Raw genomic sequence first — 24,468 nt, 5'->3', positions numbered from 1 at the left:
CTTAGGATAACATTTAATAAATTAATGATAGCTAATGACTAAAGGAGGAGGTTAGTGAGGATTAAGGGCCTGCTAATAAGATCAGTCTTATTATTTGGGTGATACTATAGCTCAGAAGGTAGATGAGCAGGTAATACAGGAGTGCAGCTGATGGCCTCACTACAGGCAACACACTCTGGGTGTTTAGACTTTGAGCCATTGGTCTCTAAAGACTTGGCTCTCAGGGGTAAGGCAGCTCTGTGCTACTCTGTTGGAGTGGGCCACTCTCGGAAATTGCTTGCCAACAACCTGGGCATGACAAGTAGTAACATTACTGCTTTCTTGCATTTATGTGTGTCACTTCTGTGACTACACTGTGGTTGTTGGAATTGGTCCAGTTAAGAGAAAAACTGGTTTGCTAGCTGTTGAGTAACTAAGGGGAGCTCCCATAGTTCAAGATTAATCTCACTGCCAGCTATTTCCAGTGGGGGTGGGTGGGAAATACTAGAGACACTTGAAAATTTCTCCTTCAAACACTGTTTTTAAAAATGGCTTTTCTACTGATGTCTTCATGCCGTAATGGACAATTAAGGAAGTTTAATTCTGTTTAAATGATTGTTTTTAACTGAAAAGTCTTTCAGCTCAGCAAAACTTCTGTAAAAAATGAATCTTGACAAGTAATCTTTTTTTACCAAGCAAGAATAGTAGGTATTTGAGATGGCAATGTATATGAATATGCTGGGGGATGCAATCTGAATATAAAGAAAAAAGATGTCATGTTCAACCAAAAGGGACAATTCTAAAAAAAACCCTGCATTTTAAACCTATGCTTAACAGAACCTTGAAAAGGAGATCAAATCATCTTTGGGACAAAGAGATGAGGGAGAATTCAAGAGAGATCTCTTTTTATATCTACATTAATCACAAGTACAGATTTGTGATTGGAATGAGGAGAACTAGCTTCTATCTGCTCCAGTTTCTGGTTTTGGAAAAAAAATTCTACAAGAATAGTCACAGCTTGTCAGATTATCTATTTACTGTTTTTGAAGAATTCAGTTGTTGATAGCTGTCTATACACTTAAAAAAAAGGCTTTTTAGGACTTACACTGAGGTTGCAAAGAAAACATAGAAAAAAATTACTGGAGTAGGGATGGGGACCTTAATTGTACAGTTTCAAGTCTGATGTTGTAGTGTCATCTTCAGATGATGTAAATAGTTTTGAAACTGGCTCTCACCTAGTTGCTCCTTAGCAAAATACTTCCTATGGCATTTTCAATAAGAACTATGGAGAAGAGGTCATTCATTTCAGTGTCCTAAACTCGAGAGTCCTGAGATACTGTTCAAGAAATTGTTGAAAAGATCAACTGGGACACCTTTGCACATAGAAGATTCAGTAAAGATGATTTTAATGGTACTAGCCCAAAGATGAGACACATTCTCTGCACAACTCCGGTTGCATGTGACACAATAACTTGGTGACTTCATTGAGAGTTTCAGCTTCAGGCTGCTGAAGAGTGGGTCTCCTTTTTACTGGGTGCTGTATGCATGCAGAGTAGCAGATAGTTCCGGCTCGAAGATCTTGCCATAAAAACAGGATGTCATGCAGTGTCATGTAGCAACTGCACACTGATACTTGGCTTTTTTAGGCACAGCTGAACAGGAAATAAGAGTGGGGAAAAAAAAAAAAGATGGAAAAGGGGGTGAAAGATTATAAAAGTAGGAGAACAGCATGGGAGGAAGACAAAAGTTTGATGCAAATGTCTAATTGGTGTAACATGAATCCACCACTACTTTCTGAATATTGGCAACACCTTAGGGCTGGAACATCTGCCTTGCTCCTGCAGGGTGTTCTCAAATGGCAAGGGTTGTAGCTGGGTTCATACATTTCTAATGGCCCCCACCGCTGGAATTGAGTATTTAGATTGTTCCAGTTGCATAATCCTCATCTTGCAGATCAGACCTTTAGGTAGGCATGTACTTGCTCAGGAGTTAAACTTGCCTATTAGTAAACCAGTACTTTTATCAGTAGTAATTGACACCTTGATCAGCAAACAATACCAGCTCTCCATTCAGTACCCCTCCCTTAGTCATTCAGATATCACCATCTTGTGCTGGCTGGTTCCGTGAGCCAAGGCAACCCCTCAGAGGTCAGACAGGTATTCCCCTTCCTTCCAGGTCTGACAGGCTCCAAGTTTGGATAGTTGCTAACTGTATCATCACAGCAGCACATCCCTGGTCCTGTGGTACCTTCTTAAATGGCATGTGCTCTTGGCAGCCGGAAAAGTGCTACTGACGGCCCTTGGGAGAAGGAATTTCTGCTAGCTTTGTGTCTCCAGCATTGCAGGAAAGCTGTCTGTTTCTGGAGTGAGAGCTAATTTTTTTTAAAACTAAGTAGAGAGTGTTTTTTACCCTGCTAAAATACACAGCTTCTGAAATAAAAGGGGGAAAAGAGGATCAGCTCTCCCATCTTCCTGCTCTGTCATGATTTCTGAACTGTTTGCAACCCCAGGAAGGCTGTGGGGTTTCACAGTTCCCTCTGTTTTTAAGGTCTCTAAGACTCTGACTACCATTTTTTTTCTATTAAATAAATACTGGTTTTCAAACACTAATTATACCTGAAGCCTTTGAAAGATCTTTGAAGCTCCCTGTATCTGAAGTGGAAATGCAGAGTCTTTTATTGCTGCCAAATTAGTCACACAGACTAGGAAAAATCATAATTTAAAGTCTACCCTAAAGCTCTAAGGTCAGTGTAGTCTTTACAGGGATTCAAAAGGTCTTGAATATGCTAAAAATAAAGCTTTTTAATGGATTAGGATGTGTGACAATTTCCAATAATTTGGAATTGATTCACAAAGCAGTGCAATATGTAATTAGAATGTTTCTGGCTTTTAAAGATGGTAGAATTAAGACACTGCATAATTTATTTGCATTTTCAACTTGGAGAATGCTAGGCATTTTTCCATGGAATTAATATTGGCATTTATTTATACATACATTGCACTTTTAAAAGCTGCCAAGATAAAAAGTATTAGACGATTGTCTTCTGTTGACTCTGAGGAAGTCATCCCCACCAGGCAGATTAACAAGCTAGTTTGCAAGTTTGTCTGAAAGCCAAGAGCAAAGGAGCACTTTAGCAATTCGTGTTGTTTTAACCATTCATTGTTCTACCACTAGGACAAGTTTTCGTTTTTGAAATGGATTGTGATGCCCAGGCTAATCATGAAGGGAAGTTACGCCTCTCTGCTAGCTTTTCCAACCCTTTCCACCATAGCAGCACAACTGGATTGATGCTGTGGGGGTTTCTGCAGGCAGTAGCTTCCCTAAAAGCCTTTAAAATCCTTTTGTGGTTCTTTGCTGGGCTTTGGAAGGAATGCAACAAAATAATCTCCTTCTATCAGCTTTTTCTTTCCCTTGAATTTGCCCATGTTCTGCCTTTCCCTGAGGAAGCATTAGCTAAGGAGACCCATCTCCACATACCCTGAAGAAATCTTCATGTGGTCCAAGCTGGAGGTCCCTAAATTTCCATGCTGTAGATTCATCATTTATCTGGCATAAATTACACTGGAACATGGGTGTTATCGCCAAGATTCTGATAAATTCTCTTTGGCTACTGAAGAGACACATAAAATGCTTTTGCTGCTTTTCTCTGCTTAAAAAGTATCTTCACTACACCAGCAGTGGAATTGGGGAAAACGGGGAAAGTGGCTCATATGCATGGTCCTTACTTTCTTGGCTGCCTCTGTCTGAGGATAAGTCTGCTTCCATGTTAGCAGTTAGAAAATAATTAAAATCAGTCATTTGCTTGTGCAGCAGACTGAAGTATCATCAATCCTGAGACTTTGTTCCTCCTCTGCATTTGAGAGAAAAGTACCTCCTTGCATTCTCTGAAGTGTAGGCAAGCAGCTATGTAATTTGCTGAACAGTCTTAAGCAAACTGGCAGTTTTCAGAGAACATCTGATGCAATTAAATTTTCTATCAGAAGCATGGGAAAAAGGCACCCAATATTCAAATGTGTATGTTTATGTCTTCAGCCCTCATCCAGCCTTTTCTTCTGCACCTAGCCAAAGTAGCCTCTTTTCACCAAAAATGGTGGTAGTTACATCAAATCACTGTTAGCATAGGAGGATGAAAGGACTCATAAATGGTGTCCTCCACTTGAGTTGGGCCTTTTTTCCTCAGAGGGGAAGGGCAGACTTTACCTTGCCAATCATCCCAAAGGGCAAAATTTCCCTGCTTATCTAGTACAACTCTGGGGAACACTAGCCTTTTCAGACTTGAGACTTCTCTTAGCTTTTAAACATGTCCATAGCTCTGGATTGTTTTGCTATTTCAATAATTTTCAGAATTAAGAATCTATTTATAATTTCACTGATGAAATAATTCTACTGATGGAACAGTTAGGATGCAGTATTGGTTTGTGCTTTCATCAGTCTTTGACTAAATTATAATTAAAATAAAGACAAATTGAGAGTTTCCATTTCCAATCTGCCTTCCAAGAATAAACTGCACAAGAAACTCAACTTACCTGCTCAATCAGCCAATGCTAATAGTAGGTAGTTATGGAGTGTGAGATTGCCTTCAGGAAGCCCAGCTCAACAAGTGGAGCCCACACATAGCTTCAAAGGAGAAGGCAGAGGAAGGTTGTCTATCTATCTGTATACCACAAGCTCCTATCTTGCTACTGAGTGCTTCTGTGTCCTTTCTTCCTATTTTTGGAGGTATGACAGGGAAAATGCTAGCAACATACTTGTTTGAAAACATCCTGAAGAAATCCCAATGCCTTATGCCTTAAAGACGAGGTAAGCATTTATGTACATACAAGAAACAATAGCTGTGGCTTGCTTTCAAAGTATGAGTGGGTGGAGGCTCTAGGAATTATTTTGATGCTAGTACATGACCTGTAATGTCTGCTTCATCTGAGATTTAAAATCTGTTCCTCAGAATACATTGCTTTTGTGCTTTCACAAATCTCATGTACAAGAAGTAGGTTGTTTTTTGGTTTTTTTTAATTCCCCCAGGTAGACATTTGAGTGTTGTAGTTAAAGGTACACATTTTTGCATATTTTTCCTTTCTTCAGTTTTCACCACCAGTCTCCCCTTTGTGGATGCTAGGAATCCCCAAATATACCTACATACTTACCTTCTGAATTTTTGTGAAAAGCACAGCCATTGCTGCTCTTCCATCCTCTTGATCTTATTTTCTATTCAAAATACAGAGTGTGTGTTTGTTCTCTGAATTCCAGCAATTCTGACCTTTTTGGGTCCACATTCATTGTGAGATAACTTCATTTTGCCAACAAACAGAGGTGCTTTTCACTCCACTGTTCAAAAGTTGACTGTCCTTGTGGACAGTACTTTTTGTCCTGACTCTTTGTGCTTGAGATAGCGTAGGGAACAGGAGGCTGTCTAGTGTGACAGACACCCAGCAAAAAAGCTCTTCACCTCTTGAACAGAGATTTTACCTCTTCAGGGAAGCTTAGAAGGCTGCTCAATGCACCTATAGAAGGCTGTTGAATACAGCCCATGTGAACCTGTTGCCATGCAGAAAACTGCCCTGGTTCAGATCCTTAATGTTGCTCATGAATTGTGTATATTCTAATTCACTCATCTTGGTGAGGCTTTGTCTCCTCTGCTAACCTGCAGCCTCAAAGTAGATCCTAGTAAGGAAATTCTTGTCCAGGCTTCCTTGCTATTTGGCACAGCACAGCAATCTCAGTAATGTGGAGACAAAAACAAAAGTGGCATATGAATTTTGAGCCATTCAGTCAAGCTACCCATAGCAATAAATCTGACAGTCTCAGCTCAATTTAAATTAATTTACCAAAGAGGTTTTTGGCTATTTACCATTTATAATTCTTCCATTTTTGTTTGAAGACGTAGGTCTTCATTTTTATCTTAAAAGTGTTTCTTTTTCCCCCAAACATTCTCTACAGAGCAGTTTAGTGCAATTATTTGATTAGTGCTTTAGAAAATCATTGGCATCTTAGCTTATGGGGAGCTGTGTTTAAGCAAGATCAGAACCTTGAAAGATACCTATGCAAAAGGATGGGCTATACTTGTGAGTCAGTTTCTACCTTCAGTTCCACCATATTCTTCTTCCTCATGTGGAAGTCTGGGAAGAATTGGTAGCTTGAAAGTCCTGTGATCCTGATGTCTGTGCTGACTTTTTCTTCCAGGGTATTAACAGTACAGCAGGACATTAAGCCCTCAGCTCTCTTCCAGCTCCCAGATTTGCATGCAAGTAAATCAGATGAAAATTATGTGATAGGAAAACTGATTTATGTATGTCAACATTGAAGCACACCTGTGACTCCCATTTATATGCTTCAGCTAAAGTCCACTGAAGTCTCCTTTTAATATCAGTAGTACCTGAATCAAGCCCTCAGTCTTGACCATCTATGGGGTAGGTCCTGATACAGTATATTCTTAAGGATATGCTTGATTTCATCCCCGTTCAATACAACAATTAAGTGTGTGATTAACTTGAGTAAGAGGCTGAAGCCTGTGCTAAAAGTCAAGCACAAACTTTCCTGAACTGGGATGTAAACATTAATTTACATTAGAGGCTATCCTCACTCAACATCTGGAAAACAGGGCTTCTGCTTCTGCAGACACAGCTTTGGATACAGATCTTTTTAGACCAGAGCTATCTAAAATCCAACATTTTGAAGAAAAACATTCTGGCTTGTTTGTGCCCTGTCATGTGCACAGGTCCTTCATTTTACAGTAAATTTGGCTACACTGCCTGAGTGTGTTCATAATGAAAACCAGTTATTTTGAAGTAAAAACTGATAGAAATCATTGATAAAACAGAAACAGTGTCAACAGTGCCTCAGCTCACCATAATTGCTTCTTTTTTCAATCCAGGTGGTTTGTTTTGTTCTGCAGTCCTGAAGACCTCAAAAATTTACTTCAGTAAGTACTATGCAAATGAATATTTCCACTAATAAAATATGCATGGCCATCTGAAATGCAAAACATGTACATAAATTGCCATGTGTTGGCTGAGGCATAGGAGCTCTATGTGTGACCTGAGCACATGAGAAGTAATTCAAATCAACTTAGCACTAGCTGAGCTGGTGATCCAGAGAGCCATGAGGGGCTGCCTTATTTAAATAAACTTGAACTTGCCAGAGACCAGAGGCACTGCTAAACAAAATCCAATTAATATCTCTGTGGTGGCCACTAAGTTACCTCCCCCACTTACTGAGCCTACTCCTGTCTTGGAAGTTGCCTCTTTTCACAGCAAAACTAGCAGAACAGAAGGTGTGCCCCACCCCAGCTCCTTTATTGCCACAGTCTGCTTCTTGCTTTAAACTGCAGGTGAAGTGAAATTTAAGCTAAACCAACAGACTTCACACTGAAGCCGTTGAGGCACTGATTATATTCTCTTGACTTCACTGTGAGCATGGCAACCACAAATATGGTGTTAGCAACTCCTTAAATTATTACAAAAAGGTGTGATAAGCTCATCTATTAATACCCTAACAATCAACAGCAATTTCATCTCAGCTGGTGTGGGAGGTCCTGTTACCCTCACGACTTAGGCTTGTGGCTTTTGTACTCTGGCACACCGGGGCATTGGTTTTTTAAGCACAGCTTGCCAAGAACTGTATTGCAGAAATTGTCTTTTTAATGGCAATGAGATGGCTGCTGAAAAAAAGAGGCAACACATCAGCTCATATTTATAGGATTTACGGCCAAAATATGTTCAGATGGCTACTAAAACACCTTAGCTTTCTTTTTGTGACTATTCAATCTTGAAGGTCGTTTCTGGTATGCATAGTGAGAAGCAATATATGTTAACCATCCTCTAAAAAATAGACAAGATAAAGAATGTTTTATTTCTTTCCTTGTAAGGGTTTAAAAGAACTAAGAGTATCTGCTAGATTTACAAGGAGGTGTGTTTTGGCGGTGTGGCTGAGATGAGTTCAGACTGTAGATGAGCCAACAGATGAATATTTCTGCTACTGAAAACAGGAGTGAGTGCATTGGATGCATATCAGCTCTATGTGGCAGAAAAAAATTATCTGTAAAATTTCCTTCTTGCTTAAATGACAATTCCATAAAATTTAAAACGCCTTCAGCCCTTTCAGTATTGAGGCCAACTCTGATTGCTTCAGTAGTAGCATGACTTCTCTGGCCTCTGTAATACAATTCCTGATTTACTGCAAGAGCTCAAGCTCAAGGCCACTGCAGCTCCATTTTGTTACTTCATTCAATAGATTATGTATGCTGTTTATTAAATTGTCAGCTATCACTGCACAGGCAATACCAACCTGTGTAACTATACTTCCCATCTGTGCGTTTGGTGCCCCACTGAATTGCCCTCTAGTCACACTCTTCCCAGTAAAGGGGGAAAAAAAAGACCTCAAATCTGCAGCTTGATATATTTTCACTGAAGAATGCTCAAGTTACCCTACCACTGCAGTGTTACAGAAGGGGCAGTCACTTCAGACAGGGAGACTGGGATTTAAAAGCTGGTGTCCTCAGTTTACCTGACTGAATCTGCTAAATTGAAAATGCAAGTATAACTGCAGAGAGCAGCTGGAAAATGGCAAAGTCTCCAGTCATTACAATGCTTCACAAAATGGACATCTGTTGTGGGCCGAGCTGGGTAATGACAAGAATCCCTACATGATCTTCTGCAGGAAGGCTGAGGCTTTCTCTGCCCACATCCCAAGCAGGCATGTGCTCTAGTCTGGAGAGAAGCGGAGCAGCCATGTTAGGGGGGCAATAAGCATGAGTCAATAATCCCAGCCTCCCAGCAGGATTACTAGGTCAGGTTTGGCACTTTGCTACTGAGAGCTATGCTCTTGGCTCCAAGTGGCTCATCTCTGGGAGACACAGCTCAGCAGCACCAGAGTGTGACACAGGTAGGACTGGTGGAAGAGATGGTCAAAACACCTCCTGAATGAAGCATCTCACCTTGTGCACCCCAGAACACCACAGACTGCATGTCCAATTCCCAGGTGCTTTGTTCCCCTTGTTCCCTTCACAGGGATGGTAGGCATCTATCTCAGTGTTGTGAAGGGTAGCATTTCATTTTGCTTTTAGGTATGGCATTACCAGTGTTGCAACATCCAGAATGGCACTAAAAATCGATGTGTTATTTTGGATCTTCCCCGAAGACCAGAATCTGACTTTTTAAAAATCGTATTTTGTTGGGAAACACATGTTCAGGGGTCTATTAATCTGTACAGCTGACACTCAAGGCCGTCTGTGCAGCAATTTGTTACAACACCACTAAACCTGGCAATTTAATTATGGGATGCCAGTTCTTTCTTCTCTGTTGTGAAGTGAACATAGTCATCACTTGTTTCTATTTTTGTGTGAAAATGATTCATAATGTAGAATGTACTGTACTACAAAAGGGATGGAAGAAAATAGTTCCATGATACATGTTGGGAGACAGAAGCAATGGCTTGCTGCTGTGATTCATGCTTGTACTGCCCAGGCATTCCAAAAATGGTTTTCTTCACAATTAGCCACAAAATCTGTAAACCATAAAAGGAAAACCATCAGTTTAACAGCAAGTGATTCCGGCTGGCTGCTTGAAATAAAGGAAGGTGATAATTCATGAAGTGAGTGAAATGTCAAAACTTACTGGACATTTTCTCCTAATTAACTTTATAACCAGGCAGCCCACGCTGGCAGTCTTTGCTCTGAAACTGAAAAGACTTACTGTGCTTCAAAAATCGATATGGTCTGATGAAAACTAGTCCCTGATACTTATTAATGGTGTGTCTGTGGCACAATGCCCTCTGTGCAGCCGCTAGTTGAGGACAGGGGCATGTAAGGGATTGGCTGAACGGCAGCCCTGCTCCCCTGGACAGCTGAGGGGCTGCTGCCCACATATTCCCTGTGGAACAGACTTGGCAGAGAGAAGGCAGTGAGTAGGCTGAGCCCTGGCAGATTGCTCTTCCCCCAGCACAACAAAAAAGTGAAAACAACACTGCTGAGAGCACTCAGCTGGATGTCAGCTGAAATATGAAAATGTGGGTGTTGCTTCCCTCAACAAGCCTTTTTGCATTTTTGGGACCTCCTCAAGCTTGGCATAACTAGGTATGTATCAAGGACAACATGCTCCTTCCAAGGCTTTTTATGAGATCTGAGGATCTGTCATCTTTCACTAGGAGAAGTTTACAGTAATGAGACAGGGTGAACTGGAGCTATAGCTAACAAGGCCCCTCTTACAATTTATAAGCAGAATATTAACACATGCATCCTGAGAGCTGCCATGTACTTGGGAATGACTCTGGGAAAACATGTATACACAGTTATTACTACAGAAGTGAGGATTAATTTATTACAGCTGCTAATTCACTTTTTAAAACCAGAATCAGCAGTGATAATGCTTGTGTATATTCTACCCTGTGTCTGTCATACCTAACTCAGCCATAGTCTTGGCTGTACTTCTTACAGTAGATAGAGAGCCCTTTTACCTTTTTGGGCTGAATCTATTTGCTGATGAACAATCTTAAGGTGCTATTAAATTCTAGATATCTGATGAAAAGGGTTTTTTTTATCCTGAGTTATCTATGCCTTGCCATATTTATAATTCTAGATAAAATAGTATTTTTAAGAAAAAAAATAAGCATCACTACAGTTCCTCAGTGTTTATTTGAAAATATAGCAAAGGATTGTATTAATATCAATTATCATGGGACAGATGCTCTCATTTAAGTAAAAGCTAACCTTTTATTTGAAAATCCTTTAGGATCTCATTAACTGTTCTGTGCCAGGTACCCTATTTTGGTAGGAGAGCCATTCTGAATAAACAGCAACTCCTTTAATGAGATACAGATACTGCTATTATACAATAATTTGCAGCAAACTCTCTCTAACACCTCTAAAGTTGTACTTGCAGCCTTGGAATTTCAGCCAGAATCTGGAGTGCTTTATGGATAAACTAGAGCTCCTTGGCTGCTGATTTGGAGAACACCTTTACACTTTCTGTTTAGTTGCCTGTGTAGCTGTTTTGTGCCAGAAATGTTCTCATTTGACCTCAAGCTAACAAGTAGTTATAAATGGCATCTGTGCTGAGCTTTTTGATCATATGCCCTAAGTAATCTCATAAGCAACTGCTCCCCTTCTGAATTTCATCATCATCATCATCATCATAATGACACAAACTGATGCACTAGTGCAGTGCCACTATGTGTGGGGGCTAGCTTTTCAATTTCATAAATGCATGTCAACATCCTGGGAATGGCTTAAAATACAGTTACGGTCAGGAAAAGGATTTTGAAAAAGCAATGACTCTGTGTTCTGTATTAATTCTGAATTATAAACATAGCAGAATATACACACGTCCTACTTTCCAGATGTTTTTCTTTATCCTGGTATTAACTGTTAGGAGAAAGCTCTCTGCTATTAGCAATCTCAGGTCTATTGCTAAATGTCAGCTGCTTCACATATATGAACTTCTCTTTGATACTTCAGCATTTCTATTATTCTTTTAATTACTCCCCACCTGCCCCCCCCAACAGTCTTTTAACAGTGATGATTTCAAGGGTCTGTGACTGTCAGGATTAAGGGCTCCTGGGATTTCTTTCTGAGGTCCTGACTGTGTCAGGAAGGGCCTTTCCCACTTATCACCAATCACCTTTACTTAAACATCCCCAGGACAAATTTTCTAAATTTACAAATCAAGGGCCCAAGATCACAATATTTATGAGTGGTTTAGCTCAGTGAGAAGGATCATGGGCCTCCAAAGACCAGTTTGATTATGCTTTTCCCCTTCCCTTCTGCTCATCACTGAAAGCTTGACCAGGTCTCTGGCCTCAGGACAGCCCTGCAGCTGCTGCTGAGGGTCACATCAGTGCTGCCCCAGCAGCTCAGGCTGCTACCACCCAGCAGGGACAGGCTGCAGCTCGGGGGGTCAGCTATGACTCTCATGCCTGTAAAGCTTCTGCCTCAAGCACTGCAGTCCCTTTCTGCCAGGCTCTGAAGCTTGGTTTTTTTGTAGTGCTTGGTCACTGCAATGTTTGTTTTACCACTTGAGTGGTGTGGATTATGGATTATGTCCTGTGGATTATGTCCATAGCTGTTTTGCCTCAGTAGCTCTGCTGCTTGCTTTCCTCAGCACACCAGAAACTTGAGTTTCTGAAGCAGGAAACCTTCTTGCTCTTCCTTGTTCCAAAAGCAGAAAGTAATCTCCCCCTTGACCTTGTCTGACCATTTGGCCTTTTTTTTGGTGAAGGAAAAAACATGCATAATTTACAAACCATTCCCATGTGGTTCCCACAACATCCAGCTAAAAGGATTTGTTCCTATCTCCCTCCAGGAGACCAGGATATTTAAATATGCCAAATGCATATAGAAATGTCTCTGCAAGTGTAGGAGAACCATGGCAAGCCTGGCCACTTTTCTGTGAGGCTGCTGCAAGCAGTTTCAATTGATGGCTATTGGGTGTGGTACTGAGGTGCTTGTACCTTCTTTCTTACTTCTCTTTTGAAACACACAGGGTAGCATGTATTAATTATAAATATTATTAACCAGCAGCAACTGAATCCTTGTCCTAGAATCCCATCAATGAAGCAGTTGTAGAATTTTTAGCAGTATTTGTAATGGCAGGGTGCAGCATATGCTGACTAGTTTGTAGGTTGGCACATACTCTACCTACTTCCACAGCCATCCGAGGTCAAAATGCTTCAAGAGCCAAGAGAAATCTATTAATATCATCCTAAGTGTCGTGGCTAAGGTCCAGGTAAGGAGAGCCTCAAGAAGGTATCTTTAGAGAAGCAAAATTCTCAATTTCCCATCTATATTATGATAACTAATAATCCGCTTTTATGGGTAGTCATTAAATGGTCACTGAATCAGTATCAGTGGGGTTTATCTGCCATGCAAGTAACAGTAATGGTGTATGTGAGATCTGCCAAAACTGTGGTCTGTCTTGGAGAGCTGATTTTTCAGAATGCTTTTCATTCATAAACCTGCTTTCTTTCATCATCTGCAACCTCTGTCACTCTTTTCCCTTGTTGCTCATTCTTTTTTCTTCTTCTCTGTCTTATCCATACAGTTATACTTAGCCTCCTACCCACTTTTATTTCAAACATACCAATATTGATCTATCTGATTGTTTATTTTAGCTGACCAACATGAGAAAAAATATGACACAAAAGCTAGGGAAAATGCTGCTGAAATTTAAGAAAGAAATCCAGTAAGCCCCCTTCTTTTATAATTACTTATTGTATTTTGTGTTTACTATTTGTCAAAAGGTTGGTCTTTAGGATGCAGCATTCTAAGCTTCCCATCCTAGATGACAGGAGTATTTGATGGCACATTCATTTATTCAGGATGATGAAGGCTAATTCTTTGTTAGACTGCAAAGGAAAGACATGCAGGTTCTTTTACTGTGCATCTCATGACATTTTATATTTAAATGGGACTTATGAGGTTCATGGATTGGCCTTAAATCATCTACATGCTGTCACTAAGCATTTTCTTAACAGCTGTTCTTTCCTGTAGTTAATTACTTATCAAATGTCAAAATGTGATGGCTGAGTGAAATGTCCTGTTATCTGAACAAACCCTAACTTCACAATCATTTTCTGTAGACAAACAAAATTAAGTGCTACATGAAAAATCACGAGACATTGTGATGGCACAAAAGCTTCATTTTTATGCCTGACTAAACCTGACAATCAAAAAGTAAGGGAGAGGAGCAGGGAGAATTAATAAATGTACATTGCCCTACTTAATGGTTGTGAACAGGCTCAGGCTGGACCACAGCTGGAAAAGACCAAGTTGTGGAGGTTTTCTTTTTTCTGGGGACAAATGTGAAATCCTTTTATGTAAGATTATAATTCAAAATTGGCTGGTGGAAGTTGTTGAGTTTTTTTTTAAATGAGTATTTAAAAATCTGCTAATATACAACAAAATGTATGTTTTCATTCAAGATGGAACTAGTAACCTGAAAGTTCTGAAGAAGCAGGCATGGCTGTAAAAACTGATCAGCATTACCTATATCTGCTATATATTGAGTTTGGTTTGGAACAGGATTGAGTATTGAATTATGTGTTCAAAAATGTAAGCTTCAGCTCATTTCTCAGTAAAAAACATCATAGCTACTAGAAGGAAACATAAATACAAAGAAAATGTATTGCATAATATGCTAAGGCTATTTTAACGTGCTCTTCCTCTTCACAGAGTTTCTGTGTATTTTCTTAATGGCAGAGATCAACTTCCAAATATAACTAGGAATGCCTTTTCTGGATAGCTTTTGATTGCTCCGATTGCAGCATTTTGAAGTTTAGGCTTAAAATGAGGTAAGACTATATAGAGAAAATCTTGAGTTATGGCGTAGTTTGCTGTCAGTCTCTACAAACACATGATATGGGTAGGACTTCAGTTTCATATTAGGAGGAATTTCCCTAAATAATGTTCCTTGTTAGTTCTCCTCTAACCCCAAAAAAACGAGATGCTAAAATAACATGAGAGTTTTATACTAGTGTCTATCAAGTCTAATCAAAAATAAGCCTTTAATGTGTCACTGACAAAAAAAAAAAAAAAAGTGAGGCCAGAATCTTGTTATGTATACAAAAGTACTTTAGCTCAATAGGATGAGTCTACATTTATTTTAAACCTTGCAGTTATTTCTGTGAATGAAGAGCAGGGATCAGAGTATCTCAAGAATGAAATATGTGTTTGTAGCTCTGCTCTGGAAAGTGCAACTCTCATTTGCACATCTAAAGCCCACCAATTAAAAAGCTCTAGGGAAAGGAGCAGAAAACCCTGGCTGAGCCCTGCAGCAGCTCAAGCTGTCTGCAGCACGAAGGCAGGAGGACTATGGTAAAAAAAGATGACAGGCAGTGTTTTGCTCTGAGGACTGGAAAAGAATGTACCGGCATGTGCTGCCTTACTCTGGGACTGTGTTAACTCACAATATGTGAGGATGACTCCCTGGACAGGGAAAAGCAAGGCAGTAATGTAAAGAGGGGTTATATCCCTGCCAGGCATTCACAACACCAAGCAGGGGAAACTGAGGCAAACTGATGTTGCCCAGAGTGCTATGAGCAGCCATGTTATCCTTTCATTCTATATAAAAAAGGAGCTTATTTAGCACTCTTCTGTTAGTCCTTTTCCCTCCCCTCTTTGCTTGTTAGGTAGGATGTATGGCCTATCCTGGGAGTTCAGGGAAGTTGTTTTTTTTCCAATACCCTTAGCAAAAGGAAATCTTCCTCCTTTTCATTGCTAATTATACCTAAGAAAAGTGTTGCATCTACTGTTTAAAAGAAACAAGTTATTCTGTGCAATCTGAATGCAGTCTTAACAATAATGAAATACTTAGAAATTAGTTGGTAGTGATGTACTGGAAGATAATGGAGTTCTCAGCTTCATGTTGACATTACAGCATCCATATGTAATGTTTTATAATGTATTTGCTGTGATATTGACATGATTATCTGCATCAGTTAAAATGAGTGTTAATTTATAATCAGCTGTGGTTGGAATACTGTTCCATGGCATTGAGTTATTCACAACAAGAAATGTTCCATCAATCAATCCAAGAGATTAAAGGACAGAGTTAAAAAAAACAACTGCCTGGAAGTGCTAATGATGTTCTTAGGCTTTTTTTTTTTTTTTTAATTCAGGTGTTTCTTCAAAATACCCACTTACTTTGAAACCAGTACTCATAAGAAATTTCTTCCTTGTACATTGTGTTCATTAAAAGTGCTTGCATCAATGAAAATACTATAAATAGTATAGAGGGCTTAAAAATTAAGACAGTTTTTGTAAGAGCTATTTGGAAATAGGAAAAACCTCTGAACTGAGAAATAACTGTCTCCTTTTACTCCAGGAACTGATAATTTGGCATATACACTGCAAGATGCTTTTCCTTGGTTCTGTGCTCATTGTGTGAGCTGCACTGATGATGTGCAGGATGTGCAGCACACTGTAAAGCCAGGCTGCTAGAAACCTATCGTGTGGAGTCAAAGTTCCTCATCAGCATCATTCTTCACTGCTTGATTGGGGTGAGCTGGTGCTTTCCAAGAGCTATTATGCATGCTGTTTGTTTAAAAAATCGAAGCACCAACAAATTTTCAGTTCATCAAGATGATTCACATCACAGCTACTGGTGCTCAAAATATTGTGAGCTACATATGGTAAATAATACACTTTAAAGGCATTTATCTGACTCCAAAAGTCTCTTGTTGTTGATGGGCAATGTAAGGTGTGTGAGTCACCTGCTGCACTTAATCACTGTGGCTAATAATTGGAGAAAAGAAGCTCCCCATGGAAGTTGTTGTGTAATGTTGATTTTAACAGGTCCTTGCTCAAGCCTACTCTTTTGCATGATGTGAGGGATATCTCTTGTATCTCTGCCTCATGAATAACCCCAGTGACTTCATTGTGAGTGAAGCACAGGGTGTTGTGAAAGGCTGACTCCACCAAAGCCAGTGGTAAACCCCACATTGCGTTTGGTGAGGACAAGATCTCACCTGCAAGGTCTCTCTCTGCTCAGCTCTGCCAACTGAGAGATGAGAATCATGGGGTTAGTGTCCTCTCACATCCTCACTGTGTGAATAGGGTGAAATGCTTGCCACCCATGCTGGTACTGGTCTTGAACTCAGAAGTACTTCTTTATTTCTTTGAGTCTCAGGTGCTTTGTGTTCACTTTGATGCAATCTGTCTTTTTATGTCTCAGGCTGAATCCTTCCTTCAATCAAGTATTTCCACAAAGTCAGAGTGAGTTCCAATCCCAGCTTCAAATCTGGCAATGTGGGAAGCAAATCTTGCAATCACTGTACTGCTGTGCAGAAGTGCCAAGTTTTACCTAGCTGGCTGTGGCCTGGACAGTGAGGGGAGCTGTGTGTCTCTTGGGAGGGCTGGCATTGGTGCAGCAGAGCAACACTCAGGGCAGGATCCCTGCTGCAGCTCACTTGTAAAATAGGCCTTGCAGTGTTGTGACTCAGCTGGTTTTATTTGTGGCAGAAATGTAAACGTCTGGGCTACAGGGCAGGAGCTGCACAAAGAGCTTCGTTCAGCAAGCTTAGGAACCCAAAGCAGCCACAGTGTTCCAGTGCACGAGTCCCTGAGTAAATTTAATCCAGATTTTACTCCTAGCAGGGGTTGTTCATCGCCTCTGTAAATGAAGACATCTTATTTGGGTAGCCAGCATGGTTTTTAGAATAGATCCCCAGGTTAGAAAACTTTGACCTCAAGTCTTATTTACAATGTAGGACTCTCATGCAAATTGCAACACAGCGGGAGGGGGGAATACAACATCTGGTCGGGTTTTATAGCTTCCACTCTAATGCATCGTGGCAAATCCATTTAGGTAAGCTGTACAAAAACATCATCACTTCTGCTTAATTATAAATCTGTTGCATATCATTTTGGGTTTTGAAAATGAATATGGATAAAGAGACTTACCTCTAATCTATATTGATCTCTATCAAGAGATGAACAGATGATGAACTTAAACCATCCAGTTCTATCCCAGTGCATTTCCCATCTGTACAGAAATGGAAAAATGTTTACTGTAATTAAGATCTAACACTTCAAGTAAACAATTATGGCGGTGAGGGATAAAAAAAAAAAAAAAAAAAGCCTGTAAAAAGCAAAATCAGATGTCAGAAAATGTCACTAGATATTGCTCAGGTCAGTTGGCACCAGAATACAGAAGGCAGGAAATGCACTCAGTCAGTTTGACTAATGGGTGTGTTCTTCCTCTTGGCAAAATGCATAAAGGTGAGCATATTGCTTAACATCTACGTGCTTCAGTTTAATCTCCTCCAAAATGGGGATAATCGCTTTCTAAAACATATCTGAGAACACTGGTTTGTTTTTATGCTGATACTGTATTAGTCAGAAGAAACAATCACTCACCTTCTAGGTCTATCACTGCATTGGGAAAGACACACAATTAGTGCGCTGGGGAAGTGATAAAATTCAAACATATGAGAGACAAAAAGGCAAATGACACCCATCATAAACTGCAAAGGCCAAGAGGGCATTGACCTCTGTTTCTTGTGTGAAGATCCTTGGTGACTTAGGTTTGTAAGTATCATAACATCTTGAAATGGCACCTTGAGATTTCTGCCTGCCAGGAGAGTATTTACTGTGTTTAGTGGATGAAGAATCCCTCAATAGATTGGGGGGATAGTATGTGACCTGGTTGGCACTTGTGAATTCTGTAATCTGTCACTCTTGTCTGCCTAGATTTGGAGAAAAAAGATCTCTATTTCCTCTGCTTTCTACTCCTCATCACATGTCTGATGTAACTTCTTTGTGAAGCATCTGAACAAACAACTTGATTAACGTGACAATCATAGGGATATACATCCAGAGGTGACAAATCTCAGTGACTATGGGCTTAGTCTACTTAGCCAGCTGTGAGAAGGAAACATGAACAAGGATGAGACTGCTTTCAGCTTAGCCAAGGATAACCAAGATTTCCTCTTCAGCTATGACTTGAATTCTCACCAGTGTCTGGATACTCAAGTAACCCTGGGACCAATTAGTATGTGCTGTACTCCATCCAGACCTCTGAATAGCCTTTCCTTTGAGAAATGCATTTAGAAAACTGCAAAACACAACACAATGATTCTTTCTCCAGAAACAAAAATCATCACAGAGCATTTATTTCTTCCTTGGAGAAGGAAATATATACACAGTGCTATTTTATTCTTAATTTCTGAAGCAGCAGGAGACCATTGTCTTATTTCAATGTCCTATTCCAATTACATTCTGTTTTACAATCTTATAAAATTCAAAATAACATAAAAAATCCTTATATGCTTATATTGTTATAGAAGTATTATATGTAAAACTTCGTTCATTTAAAGCCAAACAGTTTAAAAAGAAATCCAGTGTCATTTATTTGTGCTTGCTTACTTGCATTACTTTTCAGCTTGGATAATATCAATTAGATGGTTTATGATTATTTCACATTGAATTTCACTGCAGGATCCCTCTGCACCAGCACAGCTCTTCAGTGGTTCACTGGTTGCAAATCCTGTGGGGAGAAAATTTATTTCTTTGTTGGAAGATAAAATTTAGTTTGGAATTTGTTTAAATTGCTGCTGCCTGCTGATCAGTCCTGGACTTTATTACAGACTCATTAACATGTCTGCCCTGATACTGTAATGGATGCCTTGGCAAACCTCAGATCTGGCTTGAAAATCCCTGTAATGCCAAAAAATTAAATCCCAGACCCATTGAGTGCCAGGAGTGAGGAACAAGTAAAAGAAAGTAAAGTTAAAAAAAATATAAGTAACTGAAGTAAGAATCTGGGGGTACTGACTTAGCCAAGAGCCCGGGAATCCCAAAATGGTCCGTGGCTCATGTTCAGGGAGTGACTTGTGTCCCATTGGCACACAGCACGACATGGCCCCGTCACTAGCTCTGCTAAGGAGGTGACAAATGGGTGCTTGCTTTTTAAAATGAGTTCTCTCTCACCCTGTGCCTCATACTGAGCCCTTGATTCTTCAGAGGTTGGTGCCCACACTTCCCTCGAAGAGTGTGAGTCAATGAACTGGATAACAGGATCTTGTGTGCTTCCCAATGAGCAAGAGCCAGAGATCTTCCTGGACATGTTTTACTGGACTTTCTGTTTGTTGGAGGCAGCGTGGCTCAGCAGTGCACTCAGTGGGGACTGGAGAGCTGTGGAGACCATGGGCAAGTAATTTAATCTTTTTGTGATTTTGGCTTCCCTACACATGTGTAGAGATAATAACCTCTTGCCTCTGATGACTGTTTTGGAGGTCACAATGACAATGGCTACTCAAGGCATTAGTTGTGGAGCTAGACATGGCACAAGAGAGGCTGGCCTCTTATTTTGACCTTCCAGGCCCTTTAGCAATGTACTATTCTTAAAGGAAGTCCTTCTGTAGCAGTTCTGGAAGTTTACCACTCACTATTCCCTCCTTTATCTGATATTTCTTGCTTTTGATTTGTGTGGGCAACAGCAGGGCCTGGAAGCTTTGCACCCACGAGGTGTTTTCCCAAGCAGCCATGAACTGTTGCAGGCTGGGGTTGGGAACACATCATCTTCATCAACTTGCAAAACAGCATCAGGAATACAAGGAGGAAGGCAATGCTGCCTCTCCCCAGACATGATTTCTCACCTGAGGGAACTAGGAGAGGGCTCAGAGGAGCTGCAAATGAAGAGGGAGTTGTAGGCCATGCAACTCAGAGGAAGAAAAAATATTCAGGGGTGTGGGAGGAAAGGCAATCAAAAATTTTTTTCTAAAAAACCTGAACAGCCCTCTGGCAGAACAAGTAGAAATAAACCTGTCAAGAAATTATAGGAAAATACAATTTGGTAAACGTTAATCACAAAAGAAGGCTCTAAACTTAAAGTAATGTATTTATTGATGGCAATAGAAGAAGGTGCAAACTCTGCAAGTTTTATTTTCTAGCCTTATTTTAGGATTGTACTTCGGTCTATGCATAATTTAAAGTATTGACTTCAGTGGGAATACTTGTGTTGTGAGAGCCCTGCGTGTGTGTTATGTATCTGTTAAAGCCAGGGGCTCTGGTGGGAGCAGTGCTTTCTGTGCTGGTTAAGGTTGCTAAAGTGTTTTTAATTCTATTTTTGCTCTTTCTTTGGCGTTTACAATTGCTTACAGCTTTCTGAAACTTTATGTGCTGAGATGAACTCTTCCAGATGGTTTCCTTTTGAAACTGGTTCCATGCATGTGGGCAAGAGGAAAACCAGTTCAGCCATTTTAAACCAGGAATAGCCTTTATTTCCATGCAGTCGTTCTAAATGTTTCAGAAATGCCTTCTAATCCATACAGTTGTTTCCAATTAGAGGTTAGACTTGCAAGGTGTAAGTACCCTCTCTCCTGAGACTTGAAAAACTGAGCACTTCATGGAGATGTACCTTTATTACATTTGCTTTTCTTTTTTTTAAGTAATTTTCTTGAAGTAGTGCTAAAAATGCAGAATGCATTGTTCATAAGTTGATGCAGTGTGCCATGTTCCCAGTGTGGGTGCAGTTTTAGATTTCTGTTTAGGTGAGTGAAAAAAGAAATAAATAAAAATAAATAACTGTGTCTTAATACTGCAAGCAAAGGGGTACATGGCCAAGGGAAACTGTAGAATCAGCTTTCAAAATTAAAAAATGTTACAACAATGTAATTCTCCCCTATGGGAAGTTGATCAAAGTCTTGGAAAACTTATCATTAACAGAGAGGGACTGGTGAACCAGGGTATGTCTTAGCCAACGACAAGCAAAAGCAAGCAAACACCTTCCTGAAGGTGTTTTATTTATGTGGTTCCTGGTGATCCTCGGGCAAGAAGAGCTTTCCACACTGTGCTGTGGCTCAGACTCACTCAGGAAACACTGAACTGCTTTTAAAAGACAGTAAAATATTCCACTCTTAATTTGGCAGTGGAATCTGCAAGGTGTCTTTGGTGTCCCATGTGTGACTGCCTCATCTGCTGACTGGTGTTAGCCACGCCTGTGCTGTACTGATGTACTATGCCAGGAAGGTGTCCAGCTGCTGAGAGAGGGAAAATCCCTTCTTGTCTCAGCTGACGCTTCACATCCTTCTCCGGTGGCACAGTTTCCTGAGCAGCAGTGAAAAGGGCCTGTATCACCCTGGTACTCGGGGTGAAATGGAAAGAAAAGAAGCTCAGATGCTGAGGTGTGCCATGTGCTCAGGCCACCATCCAGAGGGTGATGCTTCCTCAGGAGCAGAAAGGTGAGCATGGCCAGGAGTGGTCACCCTGCCCAGGGAAGCCCTGAGAACAAGTTACAGCAACACAGAAACACCTTTCCCTCATTTCATTTGTCTCTCACAGCTTTCCCTAATCTTCCTCCCTGTGCAGTTTCTCTTGGCTGGTGTGACACTTTCCACCTAGCCAGGAGTGGAGGTGGGATATGCTGATACACCCAAAGGAGAAGAGGTATTGTTGTGTGTAATTTCTTTTCCACATGGAAAGACAGGCAGGATGAGGGTGGGGCAGATGGGCGTTACCTGCCTCGAAAGAGAGCAAGGCCAAAATCAGAAATGTGAGGGTGGGAGAGCCACCCTTATCAAGCATCCTAAATTGCTTTCATTGTGACACATCAAAGCAGAAAGCTTTCATATCTTCTGGTATTGCTTGCTACAGGGAAACTTCAGAAGATTTGGGGCAATCCTGAACAGACTTGCCCCCATCATGAGGTGGGAGTGGTAAATGTTCTTGTCCCTGGGATGAAGGATGCCTTTGCATCCCGTGAAGTATTTGTAGAGATGTTATTGGCCCTGGTAATCAGTAACTAGTTAAGGCTATGAGATAAAATAGAGTGGCTTACTGCCCTTAGCACGAGGGAGCCATTTTAGACACTGGCAGCAGAGTGGTCAAGCACTTACCAACCAGTTCTGCCTGTGCCCTGCTTGCCATTTCTGCAGTGTGGTGTTCCTAAAGGGCCAAGGGGAGGGACTTGCTTCTGGGGTCTGCGCGCTTCCTGCTTGCCTCGAGTTCTGGGTCAGTATGAAGGAAATGCAAGTTGTATTTCAGCCCCCTGTGCCCTGCTGCTTATCTGTGGGCAAACTGCATTCCCATTCTCTGTTAGCAAGCCCAGGCATTATCTGCTCAGGCTGTAAACACTGAGAGAAAGGTCCCTGTGGCTTTACAGCATCTAGCTCAGGGTGAATCCAGTCCTGAATAAGACTTTGGACTGTCTTGAAATTTGAATAATTCTAAAGGTCATTTCTCTTGCAGAGTTTGGGAGAAACTTGCTGCCAAAAGAACGGGATAGCTTAGGTAGCCATCTCCTGTGTTGTGAGCACTTGTAATAGGGAGGTTGCCCAAGATTACATTTTTTCTCAGTCTCTGTAAGTAATAGATTCCTTTGTGCTCCATGTAAATGATCAGGACAAAATGTATGTGGAAGAGTTTGATTATGCCTATGAAATGTATGCCACTCCTTAGTGTCAGAAAGTGCAAAGGTTTCTTGACTGGCTTTACTGCACCATGCCAGACCTGCCAACTGAGCTGCTGTGGGGGCACATCTGCCCAGGAGAACTGTTGCTCTTCTAGTACATGAAAGACTTGGGACATCTTTCAAAAACAAATTTAGAAATGCTAGTCCAGAAAAGAAAATTAGGTCAGAATGCTGTAGACAGCCTGATCCTTTCCCTGTTTGCAGCACTGTTAATTAGGTGTGTCTTCTCCATGGTCAGCAGGGTTACCACTACGGAGTCAGCAAGAGCCCTGCTGCTGCTTGGTGCCACACTCAATGGCCCAGGGAGCTGCTGTCCTTCATGCTAAGTTGACTTTGTGTTCTAGGGAAGATCCTAAGATCCCAATTCTGAAGCCTTCCCACCAACCTGCTTGCCCCAGAGTGGAGAAGCCAATAACAAGCATTCGTGCTTGTGCGTTGCCACCAACACTTCAGCTATTGTCAGCTGAAGACAGCTCTTGACTTGGGCCAGGTTAAGGGCTGGCCTTTGCTCTCAGGTTACCTTCATGTGAAAGGATCTGCCGTGCCTGATTTAATGAGTGTCTGTGAGAAGCGGTTACACTGTCCTCTCCTTCCCTGAATGGAAGGAAAAGACAGATGAATAACTCAAATCTGCAACCTGATCTGTAGGGTTTTGCCATCAGTTATGTTTTCTGCTAGTGTAACCCTGGGGTTCCCCTTTGAGTGCTTGAGGTGGTTCTGCTATTCCTCATCTGCCCTCTGCAAACAACCCTCATTGTCTGTGACACTGGTATTCCCACCGTGTAATGAAAATACATCCTCTGATAGGTTTAAAATAAACAAATATCTCTCTAAAATGGCATTGAGTAGAAATTGATAGAGATCGATGGCTGTGAACTTGTTACAATGAACCTCCTTGTGTTGCTGTTTGTCTGAACGTGGCTCCCTTTGTACTGACGTGGCTGTCAGGTAGGTAGCAGGGGACGCATGGCTGAGTTTTCTTTATAGTTGCTTTCAAATATTTATCTGCAGGAGGATAATGGGAGAGCTGTGTTTCCTCTTGTCGTCAGAATTTCAGAAAGGATTTTAATCCCCTGTGCTCCTGCTGCTTGTGGAGCCCTGACAAAAGTGGCTTGATAGTGCTGGCACAGGACTACCTCTCCTTCTCCGTGGCCCCCAGCAGTGATGTACTTGGACTTGCCAGACTGAGCAGCATGCAGGGAAAATTTTGGGAGCTTGACTGAACCTGCTTTTCTGGGCTATAGGGTACAGTGAGCAGGGGCTCCTGCTCTTTCTCCTCTTTTTTTTTTTCCCTGTGTTCTTCCACTTCCTCTTTGAACTGGTGAGAAATTGAGTGAAGCTGGAGGATGCACAAGTCTTCACTCCAGTGTGAGATGCAGGTATCCAGCACATCCCAGCACTGAGCACCAATTTCCTTCTTGCCAGCATGGCCATTAACGTGAGCTTAAGATGATGTAGACCTGACTGCAGCTTCTGTTCCAAATGCTTATGACTTCTGAAGGGTTTCAAATGTATTGTTTAAAAGCTCATTTAAAACCTCCAAAGCTGGTGCAAGTCTGGTATACTGCTCGGTTTTAAGTCAGTGCTGAGATTA

General features: G+C 41.0%; 2 long non-coding RNA genes across 2 annotated transcripts; one reads left to right on the top strand and one right to left on the bottom strand.

Annotated features, from left to right (window-relative positions):
* Positions 1–5,941: 5,941 nt before the first annotated feature.
* Positions 5,942–7,962, top strand: LOC146439327 (uncharacterized). The gene is made up of 3 exons (XR_014850752.1): positions 5,942–6,383; positions 6,869–6,895; positions 7,841–7,962. It is a non-coding gene; the product is annotated as an uncharacterized LOC146439327 (long non-coding RNA).
* LOC146439326 (uncharacterized) lies at positions 7,795–17,593 on the bottom strand. The gene is made up of 2 exons (XR_014850753.1): positions 17,366–17,593; positions 7,795–9,477 (listed from the first exon to the last, which is right to left on the bottom strand). It is a non-coding gene; the product is annotated as an uncharacterized LOC146439326 (long non-coding RNA).
* Positions 17,594–24,468: the final 6,875 nt, after the last annotated feature.

The sequence above is a fragment of the Lichenostomus cassidix genome, chromosome 3 (assembly GCF_008360975.1).
Source record: "Lichenostomus cassidix isolate B80296 chromosome 3, HeHo_3.0, whole genome shotgun sequence".
Lineage (NCBI taxonomy): Eukaryota > Metazoa > Chordata > Aves > Passeriformes > Meliphagidae > Lichenostomus > Lichenostomus cassidix.
This window is presented reverse-complemented; position numbering and strand designations above follow the sequence as displayed.